Genomic DNA, 13015 nt, shown 5'->3' on the forward strand with positions numbered 1-13015 from the left:
ATGCAGGTATATATTGGGTTATAGTATGAATTTTGGTCAATTAATACTAATTTATAAGTATTTTTTCCAAAAAAACAAAAAAATTATATTTTTTACACCAGAAAAAAAAAATTAAGGTAGCACTCAATGGTAACGAAACTTCTCTAAAAATATCTCTCCAATATAATGATCATGTGTAAAAAAATTTGAATCATTTGATAGTTGATTGTGGACATGGGTGTAGATTGAAGTTATTGAGACTAAAACTGAGAAATATCATGTTTTTCATGTACTCTGTACTGTTTATCATGTAAACAAAATGGCCACTATTTTCATACAACATGCTATATTGCATTGAGTTAATTTTGGTGTCAAATTGTTCACAATGTATATGTTAATATTTAGTTCTAATAGAAAATTTTTTGTAAAATTGACCGGAAACCCCATTTCCAGCAATTTTGACCTTTGACCTCTTTTCGCCATATCTAAGTAACGGCAGGTCGGAGAGAATTAAAACTAGGAGCAAATTGTTCCCAATATGTGAATTTATATTCAGTTTAACAGAAGATCTTGCTTGAAAATGACCGGAAGTGTGGTTATTGACCTTTGACATAAATTTATAGTTTATATATTCTAGTATTACTTCTATCACCAATTTTTTATGAAATTTTAACCTTTGACTTGTTTTTCTCATCTAAATAATGACATGGCATAGAGAGTTGGAACTAAGCGCAAATTGTTTATAATAATAACTATACAAGAAGTACATAGGAGCCTCTCGGGATGGATTTTAATTCAAAGAGGTGTTGGGGCGGGGTGGGGGAGTGGGGTGTGTGGTGGTTGTTTGGTAACATATAATATTATATCATAATTTAAAGAAATATTTACAGAATGGTCAGAAGTTATTGGACAACATAATACAGTGTTAATATGTCTCAACAAAAGTTAAAATTTGAGCTGCAGACCACCTTAGAGATTTATTGAGTACTTTTTCCCATATAGACCAATGCAAGGGACCCACAGTTCGATCTACATGTTTCCGATTCAAGGCCAATTTATAGGCCATAGAGTACCCAAAAGGTTCATTTGGGCAAATCGATATGAGTTCCTTAAGAATCGTATGTAATAGCTTTTTACCATATGGTCGAATCCATATTATAAGACAAACAGTTTCATCCAGATATCCATGTATCTCCAATAAAGGGCATGTATGGCCATAGAGAATCCAGAGGTTACTCCTGGTTCATTTTGGCAAATCCATATGGGTTCCTTAAGGATCAGGGTTGCACAGATAGGCTGGAATCCACAGTTTTACCCGATATATTTCTAATACAAGGCCTTATGTAGCCAAATGCATTGATCTGATAGATGGGCCAAATGTAGAACTGAACATAATCATAATAATAATATCCTGGATGTATGTAGCTCCTAATATTGTGAAACCTCTAAGCGATGTACACAAACTAATACGATTAAAGGGATTCCAACCATGCCAAAAATAAAACCCAAACCGAAGTAAGGGGATACGCTCTCGTCACTAACCAGAGATCAGTCTAATTGAACCTCGGACAGCACTAGTTGTGTCTCGGTCATCCCGGACTTGGGCGCCTCCTGCCCTACTTAAACTAGATCTAAAAAAATCTAGGTGGCATGGAAAAGGAGAAAAAAGGGGAGTAATATGCTTTATTAAACAATATATGTTAACAAATATGTTAATAATTTTTTCACAGAAAAATCAAGATATTCCCTAACTAAATGGCTGATTTAATGAATATGATTATATAAAATTATTAACATGCACACATTAAATGTCATTCTATAATAAGCATAAACAAACAACGCACAATTAAATGAATAATAAATTTCCAACAAACATAGTTGGAATTTTACACACAATGGAACTATGCTCACGCTAACCATTCGCGTTTTCGCAAATTGCGATTGGAGTTGTCAATTTGCGGGAAAAAAAATTATATCATTCGCAAAACTTGCGAAAATAATTTTTCCTTAAAAAATTAAACTTCGTCCGCTTAGGCTTCAATATTAAAGTTTTATGTAAACCACAACGACTTCGCCGCCATCCGTCACCAGCCTATAATAAGTGACAGCGATGTAGCATTACTTGCCATCAACGACGTTTTTTTCACGTCATTCAAATAAATTTAAACAAGTTTTCTTTAAGGAGGCTTATTAATTGTACAGACTAGTAGTTGTAAATCGCATAAATTTACACGCTCCTGACTAAGGAGAATTTATTTTTATTTTACAAACTGCGCATGTGTATAGATGAAAATATTGCGCAATAACAAACATGCTGCATGGACATTCCGACGTCGTAGTTTGTTTGTGGTGTGTGTTACAATGTTTTCGCGAGTGAATAAGAAGCATATAAAACACAATTGAAAACTATTTATTATTTTATATTGTGTGATAAAAAACTTTATCCAGTCAGGCTGCGTATGCTGATAATTAATAGAGGCCTGACGCCGATCATACATACATGGCATATAGTCAACCATTGAATAGGCCTCCTATAGGCTATAGCCGTGGCGACTGGTATCGCGTCAGGCCGGTGAGGCTGCAGTAGATAACATATTTTAATGCGGTCATGATTTATTTGTATTTTAATCAGAAATTTTGAATGAATAAAGATAAAAACAATACAAGACAACAATCTATATATTTATTTGATGCACTTACCCAAAAAAAAAAATTGCTAAAGACTTTTCAATTTTTCGCAAAAAAAAATAGGCGACCTTTCGCAAATTTTGCGAAAGAAAATTTTACCTTAGCGTGAAAGTAGTGGAACAACTGTAAAGATATGACTTTCACAATGAGAAAATCAAATTTTTTATAAAAATTGTAAACCATATAATAAATATTTGATTATTAAGTTTAAAAATCATTCTTTTCAAATTGTATAACTATTGCAAACTACCAACCATTTTTTTCCTAACTGTGGGATCTTGGTCTATGGAGGAAAAAACTATTTAAATGTTTCCTCTATGACTGATCTGAAACGTCCCTGATTCTAATAATTACATAAATAATATTGTTTGTTACAGTAGGTAAGATAGTCTCAGTATAAACATGGCAATCAAAAGCTAATTTAAAGACAGCAAACCACAATTAAAAATAATTAATAAGACATTTAAAACAGCATTTATTCTCACACAACATATTTCTGCTGGATTATAAACCAAAATATGTTTTAGCTACTGTTTGTTGTATGAACCATTGTATTGTAATATTACTACTAGCTCTAGACCACTGATGGAGCTATTATTTATAGCTCCATGTTTAAACCTTCATACAACAAGCTCTACTAGCTTAAAAGCCAAATTACTATAATGAAATTTAAAAATATATATAACTCACATCACACTAATGAATTCATAAATAATTGTAGGTAACCATAAAATGATGTTATTTGTCTGTAAAAGAATCCTCCATCCACTGGTCCAGCAATGGGATTGTACAGCCCTACTGTACATCAATGGACGCTACCAGCCTACAAGGTGTTTATTGTTATGCAAAATGCCAACACCCTCTTTGCCGCGTTCTGTATGTCACATGACTTCCTAATCAGTCTTGCATGTCAGTCTATTCAATAGAAAATAAAAGATTTTAAATCAACAGAGAACAAACTCACAAACGCAGTTTTTGATAGGTTATTGGAAATTAATAATCACTTGTGTGTCTAAACTTGAAAGAGAACAATGACAGAAAATTGCCCTGGTGTTTTCTAGCCAAGGTGAAGAAAGTGTACAGTAAACAAGGACTAGGTAAACACACATCATCACATGACTTTTTCTGTGTAATTTACCCTATATATATAATAAATTATTTTATTTATTAAAACCACAACATGTTTGTCAACTGTCAGATGCATGTTACATTTGTTAAAGATGTATTGTCCCTTGAAACACAAAAAAATGAAGGTCAGAATATTCTAAATTTAAATTGGCCATATCAAAGTAATGTTAAAGTTATTCACTTTAAGTCGAAAATTTGAGCCAAAAACAACAATTTTACGTAATTAACAGCTAAATTAACTTGATTACATTTCTTCTGGAAAATCATCGCGAGCGAACGTAAACAAAGATTTGAAACCATGATTATACATTATGCATGATGCTAATTAGGATTGTTTACAACTCTTCACGGTTGAGAAGGTGTTCTCACACAGACCGCGAGGAAGTTTTATGATTATGCATACAGAGTAGCCAAATAAGCGTGTTACATTATGAGATATGTTTTGATCGAAAACTTTGACTGGAAGTCAAAGTTATTTTTTAAACCAAAAAACGTCTGTATTTCAGTTAAATGATTTTTTTTTCGACTAATTTTTGGTGAAAGTTAATGACTATTATGATACTTCAAAATGACCCACTTTTTTTCAAAATCTTTTATTTTTTATTTTTTTGGAATTTCACAAAGGGACAATACATCTTTAATCGAATGAAACTTCCAAATACATCCAAATATCCATTAGTATGAAGAGTGCTTGAAGTCTAAAACATCCAAACTTATACATCCAAATCTTCATTAGTATGAAGAGTGCTCTAAAGTCTAAGCCATGAAAAAATGTTTTACTGACGAATTAAGATAAAATAATTGCATAATGAAATTAAATTTCCTATCAGTTTTATTTTGTGAGGTAACAATGCCTTATGTGCACAATCTAACACAGAACAAAACACAATCCTTTGTAGTATACTGTAGATTAGAAATACTAATATTCTTTTAAACTAATTAAACTTTTAAGGCACAATAAATTAATGTCAACAAAAACAAAAAAGAAAAAGTATTTTTGACGGTGTAACTGGAAACTGAATTCAGATTTACAGTAGCCATAGTACAGCACCTACAATTATCCTACTTGACATATAAAATGTGTATTTATGTTGTTCACAACTTTATGTCCCTTCCAAAGGATGAGGTAATCATAAGACAACATCAAGTTTACCACACAATTGATATGATAATAGATGACCGATACTTGTCAGTACACATACTATCGCAAATCACAAATCTGATAATGTAATAATAGTTAATGCACACAATTGTGACAAATACTGTATCATAAATGTATAGTGGCATTCATCCTCTGAGTTGAGGAAATTCAGATATGGCATGTACTGTACTCAGCAGCCACAGTGCATGGTCTACAGTACCAAGTCAATCAACAGGTAACGGGACGATTCGGCCCTGAGATGATTCGGCCCGGGACGATTCGGCCCTGGGACTATTCGGCCCGGGACGATTCGGCCCTGAGACGATTCGGCACACTTAAATTTATCGGCTTTGATATGCATTTTATAAGCATAAAATAAGCCTTTTCCCCAAACTTTATTTCCAGAGAGACTATGGGGTAGTACTACTAGGGATAAAGATGCAATAAAGCAAACATTTTGAAAACATTGTCGAAAATGATCAATTTTTAGTCACGCCAACGATGTAAACAAGTTACGCCCTCTGTTGGCCGCTTGGCGAATGCACGAAATAAACAAGGTTTTCGAAGTAATAAATTGAATATAAAATTACGTTTTTTTAGTAATTTATTATATATATTATATCAAAATTGTCAATATCAATAAAATACGGATTGTTAAACACCTTTAAAAACTCGATAAATACCCAAAAAAATGAATTTGGTCTAAAGTGAGACGTTTTGGCCCACAAAGTGGGATGTTTCGGCCCAAAAGTGGGCCGAATCGTCCCACCAAAAGTGGGCCGAATAGTCCCGGGCCGAATCGTCTCAGGGCCAAATCGTCCCTGAACCAATCAACACACTGTGAGATTGTACACAGCAGCCACAGTGCATGGTGTACAGTACCAAGTCAATCAACACACTGTGAGATTGTACACAGCAGCCACAGTGCATGGTCTACAGTACCAAGTCAATCAACACACTGTGAGATTGTACACAGCAGCCACAGTGCATGGTCTACAGTACCAAGTCAATCAACACACTGTGAGATTGTACACAGCAGCCACAGTGAATGGTCTACAGTACCAAGTCAATCAACACACTGTGAGATTGTACACTGCAGCCACAGTGCATGGTCTACAGTACCAAGTCAATCAACCCACTGTGAGATTGTACACAGCAGCCACACAGTGCATGGTGTACAGTACCAAGTCAATCAACACACTGTGAGATTGTACACAGTAGCCACAGTGTATGGTCTACAGTACCAAGTCAATCAACACACTGTGAGATTGTACACAGCATCCACAGTGCATGGTGTACAGTACCAAGCCAATCAACACACTGTGAGATTGTACAAAGCAGCCACAGTGCATGGTCTACAGTACCAAGTCAATCAACACACTGTGAGATGATCCCTTATTACACTTTTTAAATAGTGTACCAATTTCTTTATCATACCATGGACCTATAAATAAGATAGGTCCATCATCATACTCTATGTGCATTGCAAGTTCTCAAATTGTTAAAATAAATTTCAGTATTAAATAGAAAAGTTCAGTAGTTTTTTATGCATTACGTCAAACTTTACAGTGCATTGTAGTTATTTGATGTATCATGAAAATGAAAGACCACAACGCTGTGTTTTCTGAAAATGAAAGACCACAACGCTGTGTTTTCTGAAAACAAAAGACCACAACACTGTGTTTTCTGAAAATGAAAGACCACAACGCTGTGTTTTCTGAAAATGAAAGACCACCACACTGTGTTTTCTGAAAATGAAAGACCACAACACTGTGTTTTTTTAAAATGAAAGACCACAACGCTGTGTTTGAATGCTTGTTGTGAGATCAGAGAAGCCCCATGGAAGGCATGTTTGTTATGTGGTGACACAAGTATAGAAACGTCACTCAGTTCTGATTGGTTGGTTAAAAAGCTTATATTTTTTCTCCATTCAAACAAAGTAAAACCTGATTCGACCAACGAGATGGATGGCTCGGTGTATTGATGAGGGTATAGCCCCTGAGGCAGTGGCTGCAGGGTCGACGCTTGTCAATTTTTTGTTCTACTTTTTTTGTGGGTTTTAAAAAAAATGTTAAGCCTGATCTCCTCAATGAGTCGAGCATGAACGTTAAAACATCTTCATCATCCATGTGTTTACGTTCGTCTGAGGACCCAAGTCCGTAGCCAAGATTTTTACAGGGGGGTTCTTTTTTCCAAAAAAAAAAGGCACTTCTCCCCCTTATAGGAATTACCCTACGGTTTAACCTCCCCCACCCATTGAAGATTTAATATCAAACGTATATCAAAACACCAATGCTGTTGGTCACCAGCCATAAGAGCAACCGCATCCTCTAAGAGTTTTCTGGCCCAGGACCTGGGCCCCACCATGGTTGAGGCTGAGGTAAGAAAAATTGAAAAGATAGGGCGCTAGATGCTTGGAAATTAGTGTTATACTTTGAAAACATCAGGCTATGTTTGGTAGAAAATATTGTATATTATACATCGCACCAAAACCAACTGTTATACATCGCATCAAAGCCAACATCGCACCAAAGCCAACAAGCTTGCATGTTTCAGTCCCTCACGTAAGGAAAAGACAAAAAAGCACTAATTTGCTCTCCTTGTGTTTTCAAGGAAATAATGCCCCCCCTGGGGGGTTGGTATCCTGCAGGATACAGTCCAACAGTCGTTTTGGAGTGGAGTTGTGGCTTGGTGGTTATGATGCTTGGCTACCACTCCAAGGGTCCTGGGTTCAAGTCCCGTCACATGTCAGGATTTTTTCTAAGGACAAAATTACAACTCCACTTCCAAAGACTTGTAATAAGACTTTGTTTATGTAGAACATCTTGTGTATATGTTTGTCTTGTGAACCTCTGAGGGTCCCTAATGATCAGCAATTGCTGGATGGATCACCCTCTTTAAATATGGTAAAAAAAAAAAACATACTACAGACAGTCATACAAAACAAGAAATAAGGCCATGTCCCAACTTGGCTGAGAGTCATTGGCCAACCTACTTAACCTGGCTGGGCTAGTCTACTATTTTAGGTCTAGGCTTAGCCTAACTAGCTAGAGTAGGAGGGGCCAGCCTAGCCTAAAGCTAGGAAAAAAAAAATCGGACAGAAAATGTGGAGTTGTTTACCTATATTTCACTAATACAAATCTAACAAGCAATAGCCAACAAAATATTGATAATAAGTTACAAAGTATCATTTTAAAGTTAATATTGTGCCATAAAAAGGGTTATTTGATTGTCAATTGGCTGTGTTTACAAAGGGCTGTCACACGCGATGATACTAGAAGATAGAGCAGCAGCTGGAAGGATGACAGCACATGTTTTTCTACTGTGTTTTAGTAACCAAAATGGTTGACATTTTTCGGAGAAAAGAATCATCAAAAACAGAAGTGAATCTCTCTTTCCAATTATTACACATTATTTAGGCCCACTATTAAATATTGTTTTTATTAACTATATTTTTTACAAAAAAATTGCTTTGTTAATTAAAAGAAACCATTTGGTTGGTACTTGTCTGCCTGCTCTAGAGGTGTTTCTGTAACACCGCATTGGATACACTGTGAGGTAATGAAAGTAAATTGGCGCCTGAAAGTCAATTGGCGCTTGAAAGGAATGGGGAATCCCCCTTGGCGACGCTAATTGCTGGTTTTAGGAGCGCGATCGCGCAGGCGCTCCTTAAAAATGATGGACTGATCGCTTTCGGAAATTCCCTTTTATTGTGTACAAAGAGGAGACCTACGCAAGAAGGATCAAGTAATTAAGCAAGGAGTTGTTAATTAGAACTCCCTATGTAAGAAGCGGGCCTAGAATATAATCATAAAAGGCCAATTTACACAGACGAGCGGTAACAGTAAGCAGTAAAGTTGATCGGAAAACGCAAAAATAGAATGTTATTTCTTATGACCATTTACACAGAACGTGGAGCGGACAAGCGGTTGAGCGGAAATCCGCTCAGGATCGAAACAGATTCGATTTTGTGAAAATACCGCGCTGTAATTATGGATTCTGGCCAATCAACGACATGATTGAAATGACGTCATCTATCAACAACTTTTTTTTGTGTCCGTCGAGTAGTCAAAGACGACAATAAATACGAGTGCCGTAGTAGCCCCCGCCTAGTTTTGCAACTTCTTTTTATTCAGAAATACAAACACCTACGACGTGACTAATTGTTCGTATAAGGATAGTGAAAAGAAAATATACATTTTAGTACGTTATTAGGCAACAAGTCCCTCTAAAACTTAGGTCTGTGTGTGCTAGGCCTACTGACAGTCAGTCACATCCAGGCCAGCAGTGACTGTAATAATATGCATTAGCCTCGAGGCCTACACGCACCTACTTTCCACCACTCTGTTCGCGAACTCCGCGTGCTGTGTAAATGGAAAAAGCCACGCGGTTTTTCGCTTACAATTACTGCTTACCGTTACCGCTCGTCTATGTAAATTGGCATTTCACTCTACACACCACGCGTGGCGAATGTCCCTGGCCGGCCCTACGAAAGCAACACATGCGCAGTGTAACTAAAATGAACTAACTTTTTTCTGCGGGGCCGGATAATTCATAGTCAGAGTCGGCAAATGATGTAAAATCACGAATTTTCTTTGTAAAATAAATTTGAAAATACACTGGAAACGGCGGGATTATTAGCTATTTTATGATACGATCTTGCTATTTAGTAATAAAGCAGTGGCGTAACAGGCGGGGGGCAGGGGGGGGCGGAATACCCCCTGGCGGATTTTACCGGGTTGAGAAGCGTTCGATCGGGCTGGGTAACAAGTAAAAAAAATAAAATAAAATACAAAGAAGGGATAGAAGAAAGAAAAAGAAAGAAAATATAAGAATAAAATATACGATATATGATATGGCTTCAAATGAGTCAAATAAGTCACAGTACAGTATGATATTCAAGTAAGATGATATGAAATACACAAAATCCTGGTAATACACCCACCTCGATTCCGAATGTTACTGTGCAATATGTTAATGAGTTAAATGAATTTTATAACCGTTTTAATGTTCATGATTTTAAAAAAGAAAGAGAGGCTCTATTTAGCTTGTGTCGGGTGACTGAAGATGATCCCAAATTTAGTATAAGCATTTCTGATGTACATAACGAATTCATGAAACTCAATTCATCGAAGGCTGCTGGGCCGGATAGAATCCCACCACGAGTACTTAAGGTCTGCTCTCCTCACCTTGATGGTATATTTACATTTATTTTCAATATGTGTCTTTCTTATCATGCGTTCCCGGATATTTGGAAACTTTCATGCATAATACCGGTACCTAAGAAACCTAAGATTAACAGCATGAATGATTTGAGACCCGTTGCACTCACGTCTGTCGCGATGAAAATATTGGAACGTATTATTTTAAAAATTATGCAACCTTATGCTGAAAAAGTGTTAGACCCGTTGCAATTTGCTTACCGATCACTCCGTAGTACCAGTGATGCGATTTATTTTAAATTACATAAATTGTATTCACATCTAGATAATGTAAAGAAAGGCCACTCGGCACGTATTATGTATTTTGATTTTCAATCTGCGTTTAATACCATACAACCCCATATCTTAGCAGACAAAATGTTGAATATGGAGTTTCCCCGTCCGATTGTTCGTTTAGTTTTAAATTTCATTTGTGATAGAAAACAATTTGTTAATATTAATGGTGTTAAGTCAGAAATCGTAACCTCTGACACCGGTGTTCCTCAGGGTACTGTCAACGCACCTAAATTATATTCCTTGTATACGGCGGATTACAGATCTTTAAATGATGAGCTCTGCCCCGTTGTTAAATTCGCTGATGACACTAGTACTATTGGTCTCATAGTTTCAAACAATGATGAAAATTATCGTAGCGAAATACAAAGATTTGTTAAATTTTGTGACGATAATTATCTCCAAATAAATGCATCAAAAACAAAGGAGATGATCATTGATTTTAGGACTAAACATAAATTTAATTTTCAACCAATCACTATCAAAGGTAAAGAAATTGAAATTGTTGACCAGTACAAGTATCTAGGAATTGTTTTCAATGATAAACTGAGTTGGGGAGACCATATAGACTTCATCAGCAAAAAATTAAGTCCCAGAATGTATTGTATGAGAACTTTATATAAATTTAACTCCTGTGATTTGATGTTACTTTCGTTCTATAGATCCGTTATATGTAGTGTTTGGACGTATTGCCTCTCCTGTTGGGCTGGTAATGTTACCGGAGGGAATAAAGGACGCCTTGAAACTTTCATCCGTCGGGCTGGTAAAATGATTGGTCTGGAACTGCCTTCCTTTACCGATGTGCACCTAGAACACCTCCAGAAAGATTTCGAACGCATTGAGTTGGATGCCTCTCATCCTCTCCACAAAGTGATAATAGACCAACTTAATCCAAGTGGTAGATTGAGGCTCCTCGGTGTGAAAACAAATCGATTTGCTAAATCCTTTATTCCCTCCGGTATCATCCAGTACAACAGGAAGTCAAGAAGATAATTTTATATTGTAAATTTTTAGATGTTTTTATATGAATGGTTTTATGCTATATTTGTTTTTATAGTGTTTTCTTTGTTAATATGACGAGCAATGAATTTCCTTTTTGAGGATCAATAAAAGTTATCTTATCTTATCTTATCTTATCCTGACTGACAACTCGTGGGAAGACGCACTGCTTATCAATACATTAACATGCGGTCAGTTGACTGTGGTTTTTGGCGTCTTTACTCTTTTATCTAAGCCGCCATGATGCATTTGCCAAATTGCCTACCCAGGGCCGTAACCAGGTTTGACGGCGGGGTGGATCGTTAAGTTGTTTAGTGGAACCATACCCTCAATTTTTTTTTCTCTATAGGCCTATGTATGGCCGCAAATCGCATTTCCGGCTAATCTCTTTTGTTTATGAACTATATAATTTGATGTAATTTCCAGCCCACGAATTTCAATTGCCGACCTTATTGCCGACCTTAAATTGTCAGAGGACGGCATTCTCTTGCCGACCGAAACTAGGCTAGATCCTCCTCCTTTTAAAGCCTCCTAGCAACAACATGGTACATTAAGGGATGGTATCATTGAGATTTTAACAGCCATATTCACCATCATGTGGTGTTTAGGTAACAAACCATGGAATTAAGATGATCCCTGAATTCACTCAACCATTGCATCTTGCACTTGAGTTGCATGCTTTCTCTATCAAAGCAGCTGGCTGGGCACATCACATGCACGCCGTGACCTGTGTAGGGGAATACCCTTTTATGTCAAGCAAACAACTACCTCTGTGTACGGCTAGCTCCAGAACCAATGTTCAGCAGTTATCAAATAGAATTTCTTGTAAATTTTAGTGTTAGGTTTTCATATTTTAGTTAAAATATATTTTATATTCTTATGTCGATTTATATTAATTAAATTTATTAAGGCTTGACTAGTAAACAATCGTAGTGTTGTGTTAGTATGCCCAGCAAAAACAAAAGTGGGAGGCCAAGCAGAACTCGCTGTTCAGCGGGGGATCGTACGATCCCCCAATCCCCCTGGTTACGGGCCTGCCTACCTGTAAGCACATTACAGCATTTCATTCACTCCCGGACAGGCATTCACTTTCTTTTCGCATAGAATAAAATTACTAGTACATGTAACACTTAATGTTTGTAGACTACTGTATAGTTTATTAGTTATTATTATCTAGTTCAAACACACGAGTATATGGCTAATCTTAATATACATTGCGTTAATATGTCGTATTTGTTTGTTTTTTTTATATACGTTGAAGAGACATGTTTACCAAGCGCGGTTCCGGTCCATAGAACACGCGCGGGGGCCGGCATCTCATACACAATTGTGACGCTGTGCTGTGCGTGTGAGGCCACCTTAAAAAAATCTACTACTAGGCCCTAGTTGGAGGCGTCATTTATCATGAATTTTATGTGCGAGAGTACCATTTCCGACGATCTAGGGGTGTCATTTACTAAAATTCGCTTCGCCACAGCCCCCACCATGGGGAGGCTGTGGCTCAAGTACTTGGTGTCTGGAAGGATCAGCCCCTGTTTGCCCCCCCTGACAAGACCTCCTTGTTACGCGGCTGTAATAAAGGTAA

Source organism: Antedon bifida, chromosome 3 (assembly GCF_963402885.1).
Source record: "Antedon bifida chromosome 3, ecAntBifi1.1, whole genome shotgun sequence".
NCBI classification, from domain to species: domain Eukaryota; kingdom Metazoa; phylum Echinodermata; class Crinoidea; order Comatulida; family Antedonidae; genus Antedon; species Antedon bifida.